The sequence below is a fragment of the Passer domesticus genome, chromosome 3 (genome assembly GCF_036417665.1).
Source record: "Passer domesticus isolate bPasDom1 chromosome 3, bPasDom1.hap1, whole genome shotgun sequence".
NCBI classification, from domain to species: domain Eukaryota; kingdom Metazoa; phylum Chordata; class Aves; order Passeriformes; family Passeridae; genus Passer; species Passer domesticus.
Genome location: NC_087476.1, coordinates 122,202,798 through 122,226,154, shown reverse-complemented (window position 1 = coordinate 122,226,154; position 23,357 = coordinate 122,202,798). Strand labels below are relative to the sequence as shown.

Sequence of the window (23,357 nt, the reverse complement as noted above, 5' to 3'; positions counted from 1 at the left end):
ACTATTTCAGGATACTTCAATTTCTCTAGATGCAAAAATCCCAGCCTAGACAGTCAAGGGATTGCCTTGCATAGATGAGTTGTTAGAATGCAATATACCCATAAAGCATTAATTTTTATGTAAGGGGCTTAGGTACCAATATTTCATTTCCAGGGGAATAACTGAATACACAATGGTTTAGATACACATCTGGATGTGTGTGTAAACAAATCAGGAAAGAAGCAATAACTGATTTAAATAACAGATGGCTTTGACCAAAGTCAGGTCAAATGAAGATGTGCCAAAAACTACACAGAGACTCTGAAGGGATATGAGAAATGCACTAAAACCTAAATTTACTGTTTTCAATTTGGCTTCAGATAAATATATATCAAATTTATTTCACATGCTATCCAGCATTTATTGCTCTAATTCTAGATTTTGAAGAGAATCAGGGGCCTCAGCCTTGCAAATGCTTCACTGCAATGGTGCACTGAGCACACTAAGAGTTAAACATAAGTGTTTGCAGGATTTGGGATTAAAGCTACACTTCTGGTGAAGCCGAGTTGATCATCCTAACTGCATTTTAAATTGGGTCAAATTATACTCTAATTATCAGTGGGAGCAGGATCATTAAGCTCTATGGAACAACTGTGGAAAAGGAATACAGAAAATGTGACCCTCTCTCTGATGGATAAAAATCTACTTGACATCATGCAGACAGCAGAGCTCACACCTGACCAGCGAGCACCACAAGGTGTGGTGGAGCTGCCTTGTGTGCCAAGAAATGCCACCTTCAGGTGCAGAAGTCACTTATTTACTGACAGAGCTCATCTGCTAATTGTCCCGTAGGCTGATGGCCAGAGGCCACTGGAACGTGTTCATGTTTGATCTGCTCCCTTCACAAGATATCAGGAGGGAGCCTGATGACTTTGGTGGCACAGCCACTCAATCAGGTGACTCCTGAAGAGTGCGTGTAAAACTCTGGCACACAAACCACCACCATAGCAACAAAGACAGCCTGGCAACAGCAGCTGCTACACGGAAATTGGAAGGGGAGGGGAATCTTGAACAAGAGTCCATTTCCTGTTGAAATCATCTTGATTTTTCCCTCACATCAGAATCACAAATGTCTTTATAATACTGGAAGAATAAAGATTAATGCACAGCAATTCAGATTATGACACAAACAGTGTATTTGTGTAAATGAGGTGGCTGGGTCACTGCTGCACTCACAGGGACCATATTTTATTTTGGATGGATTCTGACCTGAGGCACAGCTGGCACCTGTGGAACTCCATGTCACCAGGAACAGTCCACAATCCCCCAGAAAACACCCTGTGTGAAAAAGAATGAGCCCTGGATGGTTTGGACAGAGGATGCTGCTAGCAGGATGCCTCACCCCCAAGACCTCTCACCCTGCTCTTTCACTGGGAATGGCCCTGCTTTGAGAGACCCTTCCCTGCTGCTGCTCCCTGCCAGGGGCCCCTCTCCATGTCCCCCAGGGAGCCCTGACACTGCCTGCCTACTTAACCTCTGCTAAAAAACCCTAAACTATTTCCAGAAGAACCCAAAATTGCTACTCTTGCAACAGCTAAAGTGGCATGTTAAAAAAAACTCAGCTAATGCATTCCCTAGGAAGTGTTAATTCACCTTTTAGGGACTGGAATCTGTTCCTGCTTCCCTGTTCAGTTTACAGCATAATACATATTTTTTTACAGATTATTAAAACCAGTCCATAAAACATACAACACATTTAAGAACATTGAAGTTAATTATGAAAGATCTCATGGCCCACCAGGTTTGTTATATCACAGGTGGGGTAAGCTGCCACCGACTTCAAAGCTGTGCATTTGTTTATCCCACTAACATATGCACCTTTGCCTTTTTTTGTTCTCCTCCAGCTCTTTTGTCCCAGCTGCACAGGCAGATTAGAGCCCTCTCAAAAGCAGGCTCTCTCACCTGCTTTAATTTACATCCAAGCTGAGCTGCGAGGTGAACTAAAAGACAAAAATATCAAATGGGCTGCAAAGCAGAAATTGCCTTGAAAATCCCCAGCCCTTTTGTAGAGCAGAAATGGTGTGCTGTGAATGAGGTGGCTGCTGCATGAATGGGACCTCTGTGCTTCCTGCAAGGAGAAGAATGCTGGTTTGTGCTTTTCTTGCAGTGTCTGAAAATTACACAAGTCTCATGGTATCTTTGAGGCACAAAGATGCTTCTATATTACATATATGCCCAGCGTGCACATAATGAGTCAGCATACACTCTCTCTGGACTCCCTTCTGTAATTCCCACACAGCTTTTGCAAGTATTGCTGTGACAGAGCAATATTCAGCTAACAGCTCCCAGCTGTATTTCCCATTACCATGGTGGAGTCATGCCCCATGGGAGCCAATTCATTTCAGCCTAGCTTACAAATTTGGTGCACTTAAAATATATATGTATTAAAACCGGTGGCAGGATGGTTTGTCTTTAGAAAGATGGGAGATTATGAGTCTGTAAAAGTGCTCACAGATCTGGCCTAATCCTCGTTCCTTAAACTCAAAGGAATTCATCTTTGTGGTCCTTCTAGATGGCTTTTGTCCTTTTCATTCCTAAAGGCAAAGAGCTCAGCACACACATACCCTGGATTCTGGAGATCACCTGGGCTTGGGTTAAGTACCCTAAAAATTAAGGGTCTGTATGCCAGCAGGAGTATTTCATTTCCATTAAACATTTAGAGAAAAAAGTTCACAACTCATTCAGATACTAAAAAGTTCAGGAGAAATCCTATGATTAATTTTTTGCATGAGAAACTTGACATATTTTCAATTTTTAGATTTCCCAGTTGCTGTTTTCTCATGATACTCCTAAATTAATACAAAAATATTTTGATGGCATACCTTCTCTTGAAGCAGGCCACTTGAAACTTTATGCCTTTCCCACTAAAACTTCTCTAGGCTCACTTCAGAAATGTTCTTATAATACCTCTCGTGAATCATCAGACTTTCATTACAATTCTGGCTATTTTACAGAACCTGCAGTCGTAAAGGGTGCAATTCCACAACTGACAAAACATTAGTCAGAAAGCAATAGGACACCATTTACGTAGCTGAAAACACTTGCTTTCAGCTATATTTCTGAAACTTGGAGCAATTTTTTTGTGATGTAGGTCTTTAAGCCACATCTCCTGCAGTGAATTGAAAGTCTTAATGGCAAAAAAAAAAAACCAACCTCAATTTCCAGTTACTTTTCAGAGAAGCTGAAAAGTTGTTAATATTGCTAATCTGAATAAAGCTCTGGTCAGTAATAACACAAGTAAAGGAAGAAAGGACTCAGCCTCCTGCAGCTGTCCCAGCCCAACTTCAGTGTCTAACTAAGCACAACAGTGTCCCCCGTGATCACAAAGCTGAAAAAACTGAAATCTGTTATGGCCTATCCAAACTCTGATGCTCTTATTGATATCCACAATAAGCATTTTCCAATGTGTAGTGCATTTTCTTAAAAATAGAGCACCCTCCCCCAGGAATGAAGGGTTTTCTAGGATTTCAGGTGGGAGCTACACAGCCTGAAGTGCAGGTTCAGGAATGGCTCTGCTGATGGTCTGTCACTGTGTGGCAAGGAAAAGCACTCACTACAGCTCTTGGCTGTCTGGGAGGCAATCTGCTCTAACAGGATGCCTGCTGAGCAATCAGAAACATCATTTACCAACCAGGAGACATCCAGACACTGTCAGGGAAAGGGAGGATGTTCAACAGGGGAGAAAAATGCCTTTTGTAAGGCCACATCTTGATATTTGTCAGCAAAACACAGCCAGGAGGGGAGACAGAAACAGCCACTGTCTCTATTCCACAGCACTGCAAGATCTCCACCAAAGTGCTGGTTGCCTTACTCACATTTTGTATCAGATATTCAGCCCCACAATACCCAAAAGTCCTCTTGTTCCAGGAAAAGGGAGAAAAGGACTAATAGGTTAAACTGAAAGCCCCAGCCATACTTTGGTGCAAGTTCAAAAAGGCACTCTGAAAGCAAATAAATTATCTTGCAATTATCTTTTTTCTGAGATTATGCAACAGTTTTGATGAAACAGCTCGTGATGAATTTAAGTTTCAACATTCATTTTCCCAGTAGTCTTGTAAACACATAAAAGGTCAAGACATAATTTCAAATAAGGAAGAGCAAATATTGTAAGGAAACCTTATGTTTCAGAGCAGCCAGCAGCTAAAGAACTTGGAGCAAAACAAAGCTGAGTGAATGTCACAGGCTGTAATAAAAAACACCTCTTGACTTCTCCACACAATGAGATTTGCAGCAGTCACAAGGAATGCTTGGCACAGGTGCTCATTTGAATTAACATTCCCCCACCAGTGTTGCCACAGTGAAATCTCAGATCATCTACCAGCAGATTGCTTATAAACCTCATCTGAATGTAGGTGCCAATTAAAGAAAGTATATTTTTATTTATTTCAGAAAAGACAGAACAATAGAAGTTCTCTTGAAATTTGCTTTACAGTCCCAAGAATGTGTTAAGGGATTTCTACACCAGGGATTCAAGCAGGAGTGCAGCCTCCTTTTGCACACACACATTTTTAGCAGTTTGGAGTGTTTGCTGCAGTCTCAGTGACACAAAGGAAGTGTGCTCAGAGCAAGGATTATCACTGCCCCAAGAGACCATGATCTTACAAGAAGTCTTAGATAAGCTGAGACCCAAGTCCAGATTTCCAAGAAACCTAATCAAGTAGTGTTTCTCTGTTCTCCTTCATGCCTTACAACACTGATAAAACAAAACCAAAAAAAGATGTTTTAGATATGATACAATAGCAAGAATGAACAGAGCAGTGTAGGGAAAAGATCTTATGAGCAGCATTATATAAACACCAATCAAAGAGTAGTGTTCAATAAATATTGGTACCAAGTCTGTCAATAAAATTCTAGTCCTTGATGCCATCTCAAAGCTGGCACAATGGGAGCTATTATTGAAGAAGGATTTAAATTAAAGTACAGCTCTAGTTCAGAAATACACCTAAAATAGAAGGGAAACAGCAATGTGACTTCAGCTTGGCGTTTCAGACAAAGTCACCACAAATTCAATAACGTGAGATCATCACTGCAATGCCAGAGCAGCACAGTCCTGCTTCAAAAATCCAAGTGCCTGATCACACACAGCACCGACCCTCCTTGGCACTTCACTGATTTCCATTCAGCTGTAGGTGCTGATTTCCTTTCGGGATCAGCTCAGGAAAGATGATTTTCACAGACAGAAATGGGACATAGGAGCTCAAAAGACCCTTAACATGGGCCTTTTGACATGCAAATTCATGACTGCATCCATTTTTTCAGGAGATGCAAAATGCTGCCATATGACTGCACTCTCACAAAGGCAGGCTCCCAGTCTGTGCAACAGCCATTCCAGAGCCTTCCCCTGCCACTCTTCATCCCTGAAAAGTTCCTTCTGCCTCACCTAAAAAATGGACATGGCTATTACCTGACCAGGATCTTGCAAGCTGCAATGAATATATAATTGTACCATGGAATATTGCTAAGAAATGCCAGCTTCATTGTAGAAAAATATAAAAACACACCAAGTTCTGGCAGTGGAGACACAGGCATTGGTTTGGGACCAGTTTCCTTCCCTGGTGGAAAACTGTTTCCCTCTAATCTTTTTGTGGAAATAGCCAGGCCCTTCATTTTCATAACAAAGTGAGAAGGTGAGGAACTCCATCCCCAGGTTCCATGCCCTCAGGATCAGCTTGTGGCCTTGTCTCTTCTGTGGGTGAGGTCTCTGCACCCAAGACACCCCTACTTAATTTTTCATCCCCTTCCTGCACTGGGGAAGCCCATCTACACCTCAGCCCATGCCCCAGTACTTGGCCCAAGATCACTTCACTTTGTGCTACAAGTGGTTCAATACCAGATTGTTAACAGAGGGGAATAATTCAAATTATGGTGGGAGTATCAAAAACATTTGGGGCCACCTAGCAAGTCCAAACCAAACTGCAAGGATCCAAGACTAGAGAAATTGCCCAGAGCCCCAGGAGGATAATCCAGCAGTGCTCTAACATCCCATCACTCACCAGCAGGAAATGGCCAACATCCAACATGCCACTGGCATGCCAACCTTCATTTCCTTCCTGAACTGCAATTATACTTTGGAATATATTGGATCTCCACAGGCTTCAGCTGGAAGAGCTATAAAATTCTCACATGGTGGGCAGATCACTGTTCTTCTACGGCACCAGCCTGAGCAGCTTCCTACTCACAGCTCCTGCTCAGATTTGGTCTCTGGGAGGGTGGGCACCAATCTGAGGAGCTTTAGGAAGCACTGGTTTGCAGGCACTGAGTGGCCTGGGCAGCAGAGGTTCAGTGTGACCCATGGCTTGTTTCTGGCAAGGCAGTGGATTCTGCGCTCTCAGCTACTCTTGGCTGTTTGATTCATAAAAATCAGAAAGGGCCTTGAAGACCATCTAGTACCACCAAAGCTAAAAGTGTAATTATCTGACAAATACAGTTTATTCCTCCATTAAAAAAGGCATTTCTAATAAAACTAGGCACTGCTAGTGGCTGAACATTTTTTTTTTAAATCTGCTGTTCTCAGGCACACATCTTTTGCGAGAATTAAACTTTTGGGATAGTATTTTCTCAGCATATTGTATTGTTAGGTATTCAACAAGAACATTGGGTATGGAATTTTCTGAGGTAGGAGGAAAGGAACTGGTAGGCTTTTTCTCCTTTATGTGAATAAACAGGGTTACACGTATGTAATCTATGCACGTACACATTCCTAGTTATATTTAACTAGGAATAGTTAGAGTTATATTTAATTAGGAATGTTATTTGCAGCACAGCATACAAGTATTCCACCTAGACATCTCACTGAACTTTCTTCATTTTCTAAACCAAGCTATTTGCAACATTATCCCCTTCCAAGAGAAGGAACACTTATTTTCCTCACTGCAACACTTAAATCCTCAAGCCCAATTACAGCTGCTTTTGCCAACCTCTTAAAACTCATTTCTGCCATTAAAGAGCCAGCCAGCCAGACTGCAGCACACACCAGGAGGTAAATCAGAGCTGAGAGCAGCTCATGAGGCTGTCAGTGCAGGAAACCACCAGCCACCCCTTCCCAGATGGAACAAAACCCACCAGTTCTTCATCTCCTCCCTCCTGGCTGTCAGGAAGCAGCAATCGACCCTCGGCCATGGCCTTCTCTTCCCTGTGACCTGCACCTTGCCAGGCTCCTCTCCAAGCCACCAGGAGACCATGTTTTCATCTCAGCAATCTTGCATTGGCAAAGTTGTGCCTGCATTCCCAAATAAAGGTGTTCCTGTCTCACCAATCAAGGCAAAGTCTGAGGGAGAGGCTGCCTGTTGAGCTATCAGGGAGATGTATTTGGAGTTACTTGACATGCTGGCAGAAGTGCAGGATTCATGCTTGGGTAGCACCCACCACATGGAACAGCTATTTGAATTTGGCCCTGTTTCTAACAATTTTGCTTCAAGAGGCTTTTCTGCTTAACTTTTTTCCTTACAACATCTCATAGCTTAGAAAAGAGACAGGAGTTCATTTTTGCTGGAATATATAAAGGTGCAATGAAGAGTCTTAACCCCAGTGAAAGACAACATCCTTTCTAAGAGACAGACAGCCACAGCCCTCCTCTAATGGCAGCATTTCTCTGTCTGAGAAAAGGCTATTAGGAAGATACTGCCTTGCAGTGCTATAAAAATGAGTTAAAAGCCATCTTGCTGCTAGGTATTTTATATCTACAGCTACTCAGAAAAAAACCTGTCATCTGAAATTCGAGAGGGGGAAATGTACAACACATCTTCAAAGGGGAAAATGAAAAAGGCAAGGTTGCTTATGCATAATATATAATATCACCAACAGGTTTCACTCTATGAAAATACTGTTTAATATTTAAAGGGCTATTATGTGTCCCCTAATGCCAAATGATGCAAGGTCAGCTGTGCATGAAAAATAATGACATTATCAAAGGGAACTGCATCAGGTGAAGATATTGTGGAAAGGATGGAGTTGTTGTCTTTATGTCTGTGGACATGTTTTCTAACACCCTGATCTTATGTGTTTGGTTGTTGGCAATAAACACAGACCTTCCTGTGCCTTTGCTGAAGGCAGACTTTCAGAAAGGGGTGTTACATGCATAGGGACTGTGCTGTGCTCTGTGGGTTTGTTTTGCTGCAGTATTTATTCCCTGAAGGCTCTCAAGGGCTAACGAGGTTTGACACAGGGGCAAAACAGGGCTGCTTTGTCTGTGCCATGGCATACAAATGAATCTCCCCAGACACACCAAGATCACAAATGCAAGATAACAATTTCATTTCCCATGGCATTACTGCTCATTTTTGATTAGCTCTGCTTCCTTTACCTGGATCACACATTTGAGTCAAAAATCTGTTTCATATTTCAGGTAAGCAGCTTTGTGGGTAAAATCTGGCTGTCTGCAAAACACACTCAAATTGCCCGTTTGCAATTTAAAAGCCAACCATTCTGACACAGCTAAATCCCACATGGAACAAAGAGAAGGAACCAAAGTGCATGTGGAATGCTGCCAGAAGCTCTAAAGGAAACTGTAGTATCTGCACACCTCCATCTGCCCACCATCACATCAGTGAGCAAGAGAAAACTTTATGCTGTTCTGTACCAGTTTAACCCACCACAGCACACAGAAACTGCTTGGATGCCCACAGGTGAAGGAGAGGCTGAATTTGGAAGCTCTGCCCCACAGGCCCTCTAAACCATTCTGGCTGGCTGTGCCCAAACAGCTCTGGTGCACTCCTAAAAACGTATCCAGGTGACACTGCTGCATCAAACCCCAAGAGCTCAGTGTCAGATGTGCCTCATTTCACAACACAGCCAAATACACTGTCCAAGGCAGGGGAGTACTCACCCAGTGAGCACAATTCAGGCTTGCTAGTAACTGTGAAATAGCCCAGCAATAAGGGAATATAGTGCTCTTCAAGCCCTCATGCAATAAAACACCCCATTATTTGTCTAAATTCAGGAGTCTGCTTGTTATAAACGTAACTGCCACAGTTTGTGATCCATTAGTGAACTATTTTATATAAACCACTGTAATAGCTTTGTGATTTACACTCACTATTTAATACTCTTTCCATCAGCAGCATTTTGGCAGTGATTCTTGTTGCAAGTGTTCAGTGGAGAATAATTTCCTTGCAGTCGGTAATTGCCACCTCTCAAACAATTTCAGCCTTTTAGTATCGATTTTATGAGAACTTTATGAGGAGTCACATATGAATATTCATCAGGTATTGTATTACACATATAACTTGTCCAGCACAATAGAGGAGACTAAAAGAAAAAGACCCTTCCTAATTACAGGACACTCCTAAAGTATGAAAGAAATTATTACTGGGGTATTTCAGAAATAAGGCTCCTACACTGGCACCTGCATTCCAGTCAAGCTTATTCTCAAATCAAAGTCTTTGTAGGGTGATTATTTTTAGGTTGGACTTGCAACACATTTGCTTTACTCCAGGTTCAGCCCTGGTTCTTCTCATAAATCACTTCCACCTGCAAGCTTCCTTAAGGACAAAGAAGTCAGAAGCTAATGTAAATGTGGATAACTTGTCAGTCAACAGGCATTTACAGCAGACAAACCTTGCACAGGAGAAGTGTGAAGTAAGAAAAGAGGGACAAGCAGAGCTGTTTCCATGAACAAAACACATTTCCCAACTGTTTAATCAGGATGCACCCCAAGTGCTTCACATGACAAACCCCTGGCACTTGTATTTTGTAAGGTACAAAAAGCAGTGTTTGCAGAGACAGAAGCTGTGCAAAAGGAGCTCCTTCAGGACAGCAGCTTCCACAGTGTGCAGGACTGGGAGATGGTGAGAACAAATGGTAAAGTATGGCTAGGAAATGCCTGCACCTGCCGCCTTCAGAATTTGATAGAGAGGAAAGCAATCAGTGAGAGGATGAGCATTTCCCACGAGTCTTCCTCCTGTAATATATCACATCTTTCACCATTAATTGGCCACTTAGGAGTAAGCCAAGATCCAGCCAAGTGATAGGAACTGGTACAAAGCAACACTAAAGGAGAATCTCCATGGGCTGCAAGGGGAAACAGTGACAGAGGATGAGGAAAGGCAAGTTCTAGCCCATCTTTTACTCATTTATTACATTTAGAAGAACACACACTGAAAGGTATATAATCATTGAAGGGACAATTTCTGTGATAATGTAAGTTCATAGATTTAGGTTAAGGGATAAATTATCTATATTGATGAACATCCTAGTTTAGAACAACATTTGCTAGCTGATACTGCTTTTTGTCATCTTTGTGACATCCTTTCAAAAATGCAGGATACATCTCCCAAGGATCCATGCTCCTATGGAATACTGAGACACCAGTCAGTGGCTAATCCATAGAAGATACCATTCCTGTTTAACTCATTTATCAGAATGATATGGACAACTGGCAAAGAAATGTGAGCCTGATTACAGATATTCCTGTTCCACTATCAAGGTTACAGTTTTATTCCCTACTTTACTTGTTTATGCTTACATGAATAAGCAATGTATTCTAATACACCACTGATTTAACCTTTCTCCTCCTCAAGCAAATAATTTTAATACATAATTACAAGTAAACATTTAATGTTTGCTTAGAGTATAAACAGTTTAAATACCCAGTTAAAATGCTGAATTTTTTTTATATTAGATATTTCTGAATTTATAACACAAAAAGTAGAAATCTGATTTCGTAACCCATTTGTATGCTGTTTGAAGAGACCATTTTCCTCTAGAATTTGTTCACCTGGCATGGTTTAAATAAGCACAAAGCCTGCTGTAATCACTGTAAAACAGCTCAAAGTCATGATCTGCCTGTGTGTAGCTAAGTGGGATTAAGTAAGCACTGATCTGCTTCAGCACATGCCCTGTGCTGGTGATTTGACCAAGACTTTCCCAAGACCTCTGACACTCAGTTCAGGATCCCCTAGGAGGGTCCGTGTCCTCACGAACACTCAGTGCCAAAATATCCACAGGAAAACACAGCCAGGTATTTAACTGCATTGACTGCATGGAGAAATTTAGCTCCGCTTTGCACACTGAGCTTCTCTTGGAAATTGAGCTAAATAAACTACCCAACATCTGATTTACCATCCTACCCACCTCAAACGTGAGAACAAGCAGCTATAATTCAACCTAAATTAGCTTTGAAACACTGAGTTCTAGAATCTTTCTCCCCATTTCCACATTCCACTGGCTGTGTTCTCACTGTGGTACACCAGAGCATCACAAAGCAGGATTTGAACACATCCCAGCATGCAAGCACCCCACGGGGATCACACCTTGAACTGAGTGCTCTGCCCTGCTGGAAGGTGCTCCTGGTGCCCACCACAGAGGATGCTCAGCCAGGGACAGGTGACAAGGCCTTGATGCCACAGGAAAGCTGCTGGCAGTGCCAGATCTAGTTCTGGTCTCTTCTGCACTGCTGCAAGTTTTTTATGCCTTTTTCTGCCTCGCTTCCAGCGGAGCAGTTTGGGACCAGTGTGCTCTGATTCCTTTTGGGGAGCCCAGCCACACAAACACCGATGGAGCTGCTCCTGCCTTGGCAGTGGAGCAGCCAGGCTCTTTGCCACGGGCAGGCTGAGCCAGAACACCTCGTTCCTGCAGCTTTTTGTGACACTGACTTTTGTAAACACACCTGAATTGGTTGAGGCGAGTTACATTGCAGGGTATTATGATTGGTTACTCTAATTTGTATTTTCTTTAAAAAAGCTGCAGACTTTTCCCAGTGACCTGTACAGCTCAGCCTGCTTTGGACTGCTAAGTGCCACCATGCCAAATATCAGGTTTATTAAACCACAGAGTTCTGATGTTTCCTGCATCCATGTGGTGTTGCAATATCCAAGGATCTATTACAAGTTCTGACAGCAGAAAGGGAGCTTTTCTCTCCTCTCTGCAGAATACCTAGTGACAATTTTGAGGTCCTTTTGCATGCAAAGCTGATCATCCAGGAATCTGTCTTCCCTTGCAGCCATGCTTCAGGTCTTTTCCCTCCTCCCACCTTCCTTTTATCTACTGCAGTGAGTGCAGGCCTTGTTCTCAGAGTGCTTGCTCCTCACACAAGTGCCTGAAAAGCAGGGGGAATGCTAAGTGCCATGTGAGATCATCTTGAATAGGATTGAGCCTGAAAGCTCTTCAGAAATTCAGATTTACCCTTGTAGCAAAAGAATATGAAATATGTCAGGCCCAGCTACTCTGGCCACTCACTTATGCTAATGGACTTTGATAGGAACTTCTCTCATCAACAGTTTTTAATGCCTCTTCAGAGTGTTTCAGATTCTTAATAGGCCTAGGCCTAATAGTGTGGGGAACTGAAAGACAGCCAGATGAATTGTGCTTTCACAGTAACATTATCCTGTCATTCTCTCATTGTTCCAACTTGAAATCAGCACCTCAGGTTAGAGTGACCTCAAATGCACATCAGAACCTGAGCCTTTTAGCTTTCATTACAACTGCCTTGATTCTGCCCATGCAATTTACTCTAAAATCTGATCTGCAAGAAAACAGGAATCAGACTTGAATGGGAATAGGAGCAGCCATGTTGACTAGAACAAATAGCATTTAATGAAGAAAAGCCATTCACCCAATGTCCTCCCAGAGCAAAGCAGTGACTGTCTCAATCAAACACTGAAACAGGTCCCAATACAGTTGGTTTGTGCTGCCCCAATTTTCCAAAGATACATTGACTTAAAAGCAAAATACAGACTGTGAAAGCCTTCTCTTTCCTCACACAATTTTACGGATGAAAAGAATCAGAGCAGTCACAAATGATACAACATTTACCAGCATTTACAAACAAGTAGAAACAAAGTGACAAAGAATACAATCCCACTGGCATGTGCAATCCTACAGTGAAACCACACAAAGAGGAAAAAGACAAACTTTCACACCCATGCCAGTCCTGAGCCTACAGCAGGGCATTTTGGAGAAGTGAGCTAAGCAAGAAGCTCCAGAGGGTTTTCAGAGAGGGCTGCTGGTGCTGAGCACAAGAAAAAACCATCAAGGATCCTCATCTAAAGCTGCTCTTTCTCCCTTTGGTAGTACAGCACTACAAGCTTGTTCAGTAAATCCATAATTGCTATTTTCCCAGGAAAGAGAAGAGAAGAGAAACTGGCTTTAGAAGAGTTGCATTCCAAGAGTCATAGGTAATTAGCAAACAGAAAACTGTCAGAAGACTTTGGCAAGCCCAGGCAATAATGACTCATAACAACAACTTTTTTAGCCAAGGAACTTTCTATACCTCTCTCATCTCTCTCTTACTTTGTGCAGCCTCCAACTTTCCACTGGCACATGCAGCTCATGGTTTCACGTGTTTGGAGTCCACAAGTCAATCAAAAAGGGGTAAATCACTTAAAAACCAAACTCTCACTCTCCTGGCAGCATGGGTCCTTGCCAAGCAGGATGTTCTCAGTGCAAGATTTAATGACAGGATGCATCCATTTCAAGTTTACTTGCTCACCTCTAGCATCATATTAACATCCAGGGAGTCAAGCCCTCCAATCATGCAGAATATTCTTGCATTCATCTAACCCACTCATTTTAAGAACTCCTTTTTTGAGATAAAGGAAATCCTATAGAATGGATCACATTACAAGAGGTGAATAGCTTGAGGTTAAATTCTGATTTTGGTATCAAATTTCAAAAAACTGGCTTCTTGTAGCTACATTTCACACCTGCAGCAGTTGTACTCTGCAGACATGCAAGGGTTAATTGGTTATAATTCCCCTTGAACAATGTAAAACTGCCACGTAAGTGCTAAATGCCATAATCTACTCCAATAATGAATTGGCATAATTCCTAGACTTGATTACAACTAGTCCAAAAACTATGCATAATGCATATCATGCACAGAAAGGTCCATCATCCATTACCTATGGCCCTGAGCAGCCTGGAGAACTGATACCACCCTGAGTAACCCTCTCAGTATTTTGCTCTCTCAATGGCCCAGAATTAATAGATTGTAAAATATGTATCTTTGTTCTCCCCTACCTTTGCTTACCTTAGCATGGTAATAAAAGTTGTTTCTTTAATATATGAATTATGCATTATATCTGAGCATGAACTGTGAAAAGCTCACATGCAGCAAGACTAAATTGGGTTTCATTCAGCTTGGACAAAGCGCAAAAAGAGTTAATAATAGGAGTAATAATGCTGTTCAGATTATATAAATTTTGCTTCAATACTGTGTAGCAACTCACAGCTTGGGAACCTTACAGGAATTAACAAGTTACCACAAGATTGGGCATTATCCCCACACTTTCAAGGAGCAAAAAGAAAGGATGAAGTGAATTAAACTGCCCAGGATCAAATAAAGGGTCAGACTGAGTTAGACACACACTCAGCTCAATTTGCTGGTTACCAGTCACACCTCCAGCTCTTATCAAAAGGATTTCCTGTCTGATACAGCTATTGTTGTATCTTGTTATTTGTCAAGAATTAACATCCCCACAACAGTCACATGGAGAGACAGCTCTGAAGGAAGCAGCTATTAATATTTAAAATTCAGACAACTCAGTGGAAGAGCAGCAAACAAGACAAAACACACCCAGAATGAATTTGCAACAGGAACACAAATATTTGTGGGAAGAAGTCTCTAGCAGTAAGTCTCTCCCTGGACTATCAAGGCCAATAAAAAAACTCTGGAAGAAAGGAAGCATAGCTTTGGAAGCTCTGCTTGTATTTCTCCTGCATGATAACACAAGAAAATCTGGTGCCTCAATCATGCACAGTAACTTGTGTTTATGATTGCAGACAATAAGGGCTCTGGCTGCTGGGAGGGACTCTGTTTCTAAATTCAGACCATCAACATCTGTGGAGCCACATGGGAGCAATATTTCCTCTACCAACTTAAATTTCTCTTCTTGGGCAGCTATCACTGGCAGGAAACTTTGGGGGTAGATTTTCTTGATTTTGCCTCAGCTCTGGATTACTTCCCATGAGTTCTCTAGGACCCTCATTCACACCACTAGTGAACAACAGCACAGAGCCACAGAAGGCTCCTGTTAAATTTTTTAGCCAAGGAACTTTCTATAACTCTCATCTCTTACTTTGTGCAGCCTCCAACTTTCCACTGGCACATGCAGCTCATGGTTTCACATGTTTGGAGTGACTTTTTTTTAAATAAAAGGCAGTGACAAATACACCTCATGAATTCCAGGCATTCTGAGTGCTGGAAAGGAAGAGCAGGACACAGGAATCCTCCTCCCATCCTTACTTTCCACACCCCACACACACCTGCCCTTTGCTGTCCTGTCAGGAGAACTGGGCTGGAAAGGAACCCGAGCACCTCCTAAATTGCCCTGCTCCCCTCAGTTTGTATCTGTAGGTGAGAGCTGCTACATGCTCAGCCTCAGAGTGGCAGATTTTAAGAGCAGGAATTATTTAGGCTTATCTTCCTTGAGCTTTTTCCTCTTGCCAAATTTCAGCTGGGCTGGTGCTCCTTGCAGGGTGTCCTGGGTCTGCAGCAAACACCTCCCCAGCCTGACTGCTGTGCTCAGAGGGGAATGCTCATCCCACGTGTCACCCCAAGTGTCACCCCAAGTGCCAGGACAGACAGGAGCAGCACCTCTCCCAGCTGCTGCTGGCAAGGCACTGAGCTGGGCACTGCTGGTGCCACAAAGGCAATTAATCCTTCATGGCTATTTGCTCCTTGGCTTCTCTGAGGATTCCCAAAGAAGTCAGGCAATGCCAGCTACACATCTCCTTTGAGATGTGCCCCTTGTCAGCTATGAGAATGGCTTTGAGCCTCACTATTTTCAGGGAACACTATCAAATAATACTTTAATTTGCTTATAGCTTGCATCTCAGCTCAGATGAGAGCTAAGAGGAGCAGCTGAGTCACTCAGATTGCCCTGATCCCTGCATCAGAACTGTTTGTAAATCCCAGCTTAACAGGCATCTGGTGAAAACTTGGCAGACAACTTTGCCCAGTGGAAAAAAAAAAAAATCTATTTATTCCTTGAAACATTGGCAGTCTCTAGACAGCTGACCAATGAATACTAAGCTGCTTTCCCCAAATATGCAATTTGTTGGCAGTCTCCAAAGGGTTAAGGGCTAGATTTAATTGCTAATAAAATTGAATAAAATATCCTCAAAGGAATTCATGGGAATTGTTTCAGGCTCCAAACTCAGCGAAACCAGTTTTTAATTAAGCCATATTTAACAAATAACATCTAAAACAACTGTGCTGCTTTCTTAAGGCTTACTAAGGAAACGCTGAGTCTCAAAATATTTTTTGCAGACTTGCTGACTGCAACATAGAGGAGTCTGGACAGTAGAATACAGCACTGATTTTAACAAGAGCAACCTTGCTGTGAAAGGTTTGCAGCCAATGAGAATATCTGACTATTTTCTAGCACTCTGAGCTGATCTCTACGCAGCAATGCAGGAGGCTCTTCCTTGCACACAGACTTTCTAATTGGTACATTTTCCAATCCAGCAGGGAGAGGCTTTGGAGCACGTAGATGTGGGGCTGTGTTCTGTTTGTGCAGTGCCTGGCAGAGTGCAGCTGCAGTGCACAAACAGGGCCAGCGGGTATTGCAGAACACGAACCCGAGTGATTTACCTACATTTCACACGTCCTCATGTCACAAAGCAGATGCTTCTCCTGCCACGTGCCAAGGGTTGCATGCAATCTCCTCCTGACTCAGCGTGTGAGAGGCAGCAGAGACCTCACTGACAAACCATATGGCACTCGTGTTTAGAAAGCTGTGTACTTTGAGGTGTACTGCCTGAGAACAGGCTTGTCAAACAATTGTGTGGTCTGCAAACACTGAAGAGTCATCATATGGTGGGAAGTGTGGCTGAAGTGCAGCCAGGCTCCAGCTCCCTTCCTGGCAGCAGCACAGCCCCACTGCAATGAGCCATTCAGCCTGTCCCACACCTGGGTCACAGCCAGCTGTGCCACCTCCAGCCCATCCTCATCCTGTCCCCTGCTCACAGGCACTGCTGTCAGTGTCACCTGGGTCACAGCCAGCTGTGCCACCTCCAGCCCATCCTCATCCTCTGCCCTGCTCCCAGGCACTGCTGTCAGTGTCACCTGGGTCACAGCCAGCTGTGCCAGCTCCAAGCCATCCTCATCCTGTCCCTGCTCCCAGGCACTGCTGTCAGTGTCACCTGGGTCACAGCCAGCTGTGCCACCTCCAAGCCATCCTCATCCTGTCCCCTGCTCACAGGCACTGCTGTCAGTGTCACCTGGGTCACAGCCAGCTGTGCCACCTCCAAGCCATCCTCATCCTGTCCCTGCTCACAGGCACTGCTGTCAGTGTCACCTGGGTCACAGCCAGCTGTGCCACCTCCAAGCCATCCTCATCCTGTCCCTGCTCACAGGCACTGCTGTCAGTGTCACCTGGGTCACAGCCAGCTGTGCCAGCTCCAGCCCATCCTCATCCTCTGCCCTGCTCCCAGGCACTGCTGTCAGTGTCACCTGGGTCACAGCCAGCTGTGCCACCTCCAAGCCATCCTCATCCTGTCCCCTGCTCACAGGCACTGCTGTCAGTGTCACCTGGGTCACAGCCAGCTGTGCCAGCTCCAGCCCATCCTCATCCTCTGCCCTGCTCACAGGCACTGCTGTCAGTGTCACCTGGGTCACAGCCAGCTGTGCCACCTCCAGCCCATCCTCATCCTGTCCCCTGCTCACAGGCACTGCTGCCAGTGTCACCTGGGTCACAGCCAGCTGTGCCAGCTGCAGCCCATCCTCATCCTGTCCCCTGCTCACAGGCACTGCTGTCAGCCATGAGGCACTGCCACTCTGAGCTCCCCTCCAGCCTCGCTGTCCCTGACAATCCCTGAAGGAAACAGGATTGTCATCCTGGAAGCCAACGTGCTGCCCAGGCCATGTGAGCTATCAACTGGGCAGCTAATTAATGCATTTAGCTGCACTAATGAACCAAGCAGCTCATTAGTGCAACGACAGCAATGATTTGTGTACAGTAAATACTAGCAAAGCAAAGTTCTGCAGCCCTGTTCTAACTGGATTAATGACTGCCCTGCACAATGGACAAGGATCTAACTCAAGGGAATCCCAGGGATCTTATTGCTCTTTATTTTCTGCCTACTTACACACGTCCTTGATCTCAGGACCTAGAGCATCTCCCTCCCCCTGAGCTTCCAAAGGCTGATCAGCTCTGAATAAGGCCAGGAGCTGCCTCAACAGCTCTGCCAGGTTACCCTGGGGAGGGGTTCCCCCTTCCTGCCCTCAGCTCCCTGCTAAGCGAGGCTCTCACCCCATCCCCTGCCTGGGGGGTGTCTCAGCTGTGTCCCACAGCCATGCCCATCCCTGCCCGTGGAGCCCCTGACCCAAACCCTGATCCACAGACTGACATCCCAGCCGACCATGGCCTGTCCCCAGAGGGACCTGATGTCCCCAGAGGCAGTGGGACAGGGTCTGGCTGACAAGGAATGCCCAGAGCTGCAGCTCCTGGTTCTCCAGCCAGCCATCAGCCCACACTGCACCTTGATATTCAGATTTAATAACTGCATGACAACTTGCATATATACACATTTCCTAAATGTCTCAGAAAATAATCTCTAAGTAAGAAAACTAAAAAGTATCCAATACAGACATGCATAGTTACCCAAGGGATGAGGGTATGTACCTCTTAATTGGGTTTTTAAACTTCAATAATCAAATAGTAGCTCAATTGCTACTCTTAGCATATCCAACTGGAGAATTAAAATTGATTTCCTATCACAACAAACCCATGGAGGCTGGGTTTGTTTCCAGCTGAAACCTATTGTGACTTGCAGTCAAAACATGACATCCACTCTTATCAACTACCTGAACTGCAGGCAGGAACATTTCTATTCTAAGGAAAGTCATCTTTCCATCAGCTTCAGCTGTGTGGGCAAGGCACTCTCAAATAGGTGCTCTTGCTGGTCCTACAGGGTCACAGCAGAGTTCTTCAGAATGAACAGCACTATAATGGGGCCATTTCTACTTGCCTTTCTAACAGTTTTTCAAAACACATTCTGCACAAGAGAAGTCAAGCAGTTCTTTACTCAGTGCCAATAGTAATTTTTCTCCTGCTCCCACATTTAGGCAGTTTGCTTGCAACCTTTCCAAATGATTTCTGCTCCAGGAAGAACAGTGGATATTCAGGGCTCTTTTATCACAGAAGAGCTGGGAAAGCACAATTAAAAGGAGGGGTGAACAGCAGAGTAGCACAGAAGCTGCAGCCTTTGTAATGGTGTCTAAGGGACTGCCTGCACTGCTGAAATGCACTCCAGTTCACTTTGGGAGCAGAGTGCTCATTCCACACCTGAACAGTCAATACCCTCCCAGCCCAGCTGCTCTGCATGCATTGCCTCTGCTCACACAGTGCAGGATTTCATGGCAAGCACCTCACAGCAGCCAGTGGGGCTTTTCCAACCCTCCACCTCCTGACAGCAATTGATGCACTCCAGAGGGGCCAGGTTACCCCAGCACTGCTCCCTGCTGCTTCTGCCTACACAGGGAGCCCTGCCTGGGTCCCTGGCAGTGCCTGCCTAAGCCACTCATCAGCCTGTGCCCCTTCCAGACACTGCAGCCTTTCCAGATTGGACAATTTTATCAGTGGCCAGCCCTGTTTTATAGCCCTGATCCTCCTGCAATCACAGAGGATCTGTCACTGGATCACATCCATGTGATTTTAGCTTCACCCCCACTGAAACTCAGGGAAAGGTCTTGATGAGCTCCAGCAAGTGCTGAATGTTCTGTCACCTCCTATCTGAGCACCCCAAGGTGAGAGCTGTGCTGGGAAAATCACCGTGGATGCCAGAAGAGGAATGCAAATTCCTCCGTTCCTGGGCCATCCCAGCACCATCCACACAGAAACTGGGAAGGTCCTGGATGCAACATCTAGGGGTGTGCCAGGTGCAAAGCATATAATAGATATATGCTGTAATAATACATATAAATACATGTGTATATATATGTATTATTACACCCTATATAATTTATATTATATGTATTACTACACCCTGTATCATATCTATTCTATGTATTACTACAGCCTACATCACCTCTATTACATATAATCACAGTGCAATATATAAGCACCATGTAAAAGCCAGTCTGTCCTGCTAGAAATAAGCCCAGAAGATTCACATCAACACCTTGAAATCCACCAGGCAGCAGCCATGTGATGACTGTCCAAGCACTACCAGGTGTAGAAGAAAAACTCCAGAGTGACATAACAAATGAAAAAAAAATTGGGGCCTCAACACAGACAGAACCAGCAAAACTTTTGTCAGTATTGCACTAAAGCCTCATTAAAAAGGGAAGAAAAAATGGTTTTCATTTCATTATCAGACCTAATATTAGTGTGAGCACCTTCAAAGTGAATATCTTGGAGGAAAAAATCATGAAGAGTATTTCTCAGTACACACCAGAAGCTGTAGGTACAACTTCAGTTCGGAGATTTCAATTTCATCAGTTGGGAAATTTTTCAATTCCAAATGGGAGTTGTTAAACTAAAGTTTAGATAACCATTAATTCAAATACTGCAGATTCATCATCTGTATTTTATCTAACTTGTCTTCAGAGCAGTCCATGAATAATGCCATGCTAGGGTGGCTTCATACAGGTTTTTCACAGGATAGATTGTTCTAGAACACTTGTTCTCCCCCTCACAAAGACATGTGTAAGACAAGCAATTTTACAAAACATTTCTAAAGGGTGATCTTTCTGCTTTTCAAAAACTTTGAGATCTTAAATCAGATGAAAATTAATTGCATGCAAATACTTAACAACTCCAAGATTCAGCTCACCTCCTTGCATACAGCTGCAGCTGATTTTGGTCCCCTCCAAGGTAGTCAGGAAATTACTTTGAGATCTGCTGCTAATACTTCAGTTGGGATTTTAGGATTTGAGGCTGAGCAGTAAATACATCTTTGAAGCTTGATGTACCAGGCATGAAGGCTTGAATCTCCAAGTGATTAACTTCATCCACTAAAACAGCACTGAGCCTTCACACTGAGCCCTTCAACTTGTGGAATGGAAAAACCAAAATAGGATCAAATACTTGACACAGGGAAATAATTGGTAATACACTGACAGCACAGAAATTTGAGGCCATGCACCTCTGTAACTCACAATAGAGGATTCTGTGAGCTGGGCTAATTAATAAATATCAATAAATAATTGTGTCCTGAGAGTGAAGGCTCAGAAAAGCCAAACTAAAATATGTCTCAGCCTAGGGACAGGTGTGTTGGAAAACCTCTTGGTGGTGGTTCAGCTGACACAGCCTCACAATAGCAACTGCACTGTCATTCAGCAGTTCTGAGCTTCCAAGAGGAAATTGTAAGGGAAGAGGGCAGCAAAGAGGATAAGAAGGATTAATTTAAAATGTACATTTTATCTTTTTACTCAGCAAACCAGTGTTCAAACAATAACATCTATACTTAAGAGATAAAGGTGAAGCTGCAGAGAAATCCATTAGTACAGTGAGTGCTTCCAATTTTAGCAGTGACAGGCAGAGCCCTTCCATACAGAGGTTAGCTAAACAGTTATTTTAAGGACTCCCTGTCCTTAGTGGAAAATTAATAGAGCAAGTGTCAAAAGCCTTTCACGATCTCAAAAATTAGAGCAGTCTATCTCCACTGGGTATCTGTCCTGCATAGAGAGCCTTCACCTACTGAAATGTAGAGAGGGGAGTTTATTCAGCACCTGGAAATTAGCACAGCTGTCCTGGAATCATCACAGCCACACATCCCTGTCACACATTGCACTGAGGAGTGCACTGCCTGCCTCCAGCACCATTGCTCTGCTCAGCCCCCGACATTCCCAGCAGCAGAAAATGAGAAATGCAGCCTCTTAGAGCATCGCCACACACTTGGGAAGTCTCCCTTGCTGGAGAGGGCACAGGCAGCCCCAGAATCTGCAGAACAAACACTGTGCACATTTGCCAAATTTTAACTTGAAAGCAACCTCCCAAAACTGAAGTTCTTCACTCTGTGGGGACTGAATTTTTGCTACTCTTTTTGGGGGAATCAGGTGTATTTGAAGGTAAAACCAGGCTTACAACATGCATGGCTCACAGAAACACTTAATGCTTCCTTCTACGTCTCATTTGACTCCTGCAAGAAGATGAAACAACTTGTCTGGATATTTCTTAGGGAATCATTTTTTTCATCATCTCCACAATAATCTATGGTTTTGGTATGCTAATAGCAAACTAGTGTTGGCATAATTAATTTAGCTGTTGTTGTTGAAAGTGTATTGCACCAGAAAAGGACAATTCCTATATCATAAATGTCTGGATATTCATGCCCAAATGCCACCATTACATACAGCTGCACTTGAAACCTCCTTTTGGTTTGATTATGGGAGCAATTTACTCCTAAAACAACAAAATCTGCAAAACCCCCACTTCTAAAAAGCAAGCCTCAAGAAATTTGTTTGAAAGTTAACCTTGAAACCATTTTTACAATTAATTTGAATTAAATTTCTATTTAGCAGCTAAAACCATTTCCTCTAAATAACATCATGCCAAATGTGATCTCTATTCCCTTTTCTAGTGGCAGAGAACTCATGATTATAAAATGAGAGATCCAAAGGCTGCAGTGCACTGCAAAATGGATCCTGAGGGAAAATAACTTACTGTGGATATGGAAACAATCTACTTTTTCTTTTCCTCCCCCCACAGAACAGCAGTAGCTCTGCATCCAGGGGATGCTCTGCATTTTCACTCCTAAATTCAAGAACCCAGGGTGGATGAGCACATGATGCTCCTCGATACTGAGGAACAGCACATACATTCTTTGGGATCCTAAAATAATCTCCCAAGGGAACACTGTGGTTCTTCTTTGAGGCTCAAGACTACATGAATGCCAAATAAAGTTTCCATGTAGTGACTAACCCAGGAGCTATCCATCATATAATATAATAATAATTCCCTTTGTTGTTTTCTTGGCCTGCTTGAACCACTTACTGCCCTTTGGGTTTGCTGCGTGCCCATCAGCAGGAGCAGGTTTTCCTGCTGGGAAGCTCCCACTAAAGACACCTTTCAGTGGCCTCTCTTCCTGCATGCACACAGAGCTGCCTTTCAACCTGCATTCTCTAAACATTTAGGGCCAAAGCTGAACTACATTTCTGTGTAGCCATGAGCAGGTGAGATACAAGAATTCATTGAATTCTTGCATTGTTCTCTAATTGGTCTTTTTTCCCCTAATTAATCTTCTCTAATTAACCTTGTGTTATTCTCCAATTCAAAGAATTAGAATTCTTTGAGCATTCTAGTGCTCATAGAATTCTAATTGTTATTCATACTTATAGGATCAACATCCTCCTATTTTGAGGGATGACAGCCCTTCAACTCCAGCTACAGAGGCCTAAGCAGTTACAAAGTCCATACTATCACAGAAACATGCAA

At 43.5% G+C, this 23,357-nt stretch overlaps 1 long non-coding RNA gene across 1 annotated transcript in view; it reads right to left on the bottom strand.

The window, feature by feature from the left end:
- Positions 1-3,850: 3,850 nt before the first annotated feature.
- LOC135297781 (uncharacterized) overlaps positions 3,851-23,357 on the bottom strand; it is a 28,482-nt gene continuing 8,975 nt past the window's right edge. Inside the window, exons 2-3 of the long non-coding RNA XR_010359725.1 lie at positions 20,755-20,972; positions 3,851-7,322 (exon numbers count right to left, since the gene is read on the bottom strand). This is a non-coding gene — a long non-coding RNA (uncharacterized LOC135297781). The remainder of the gene's footprint in view (positions 7,323-20,754; positions 20,973-23,357) is intronic.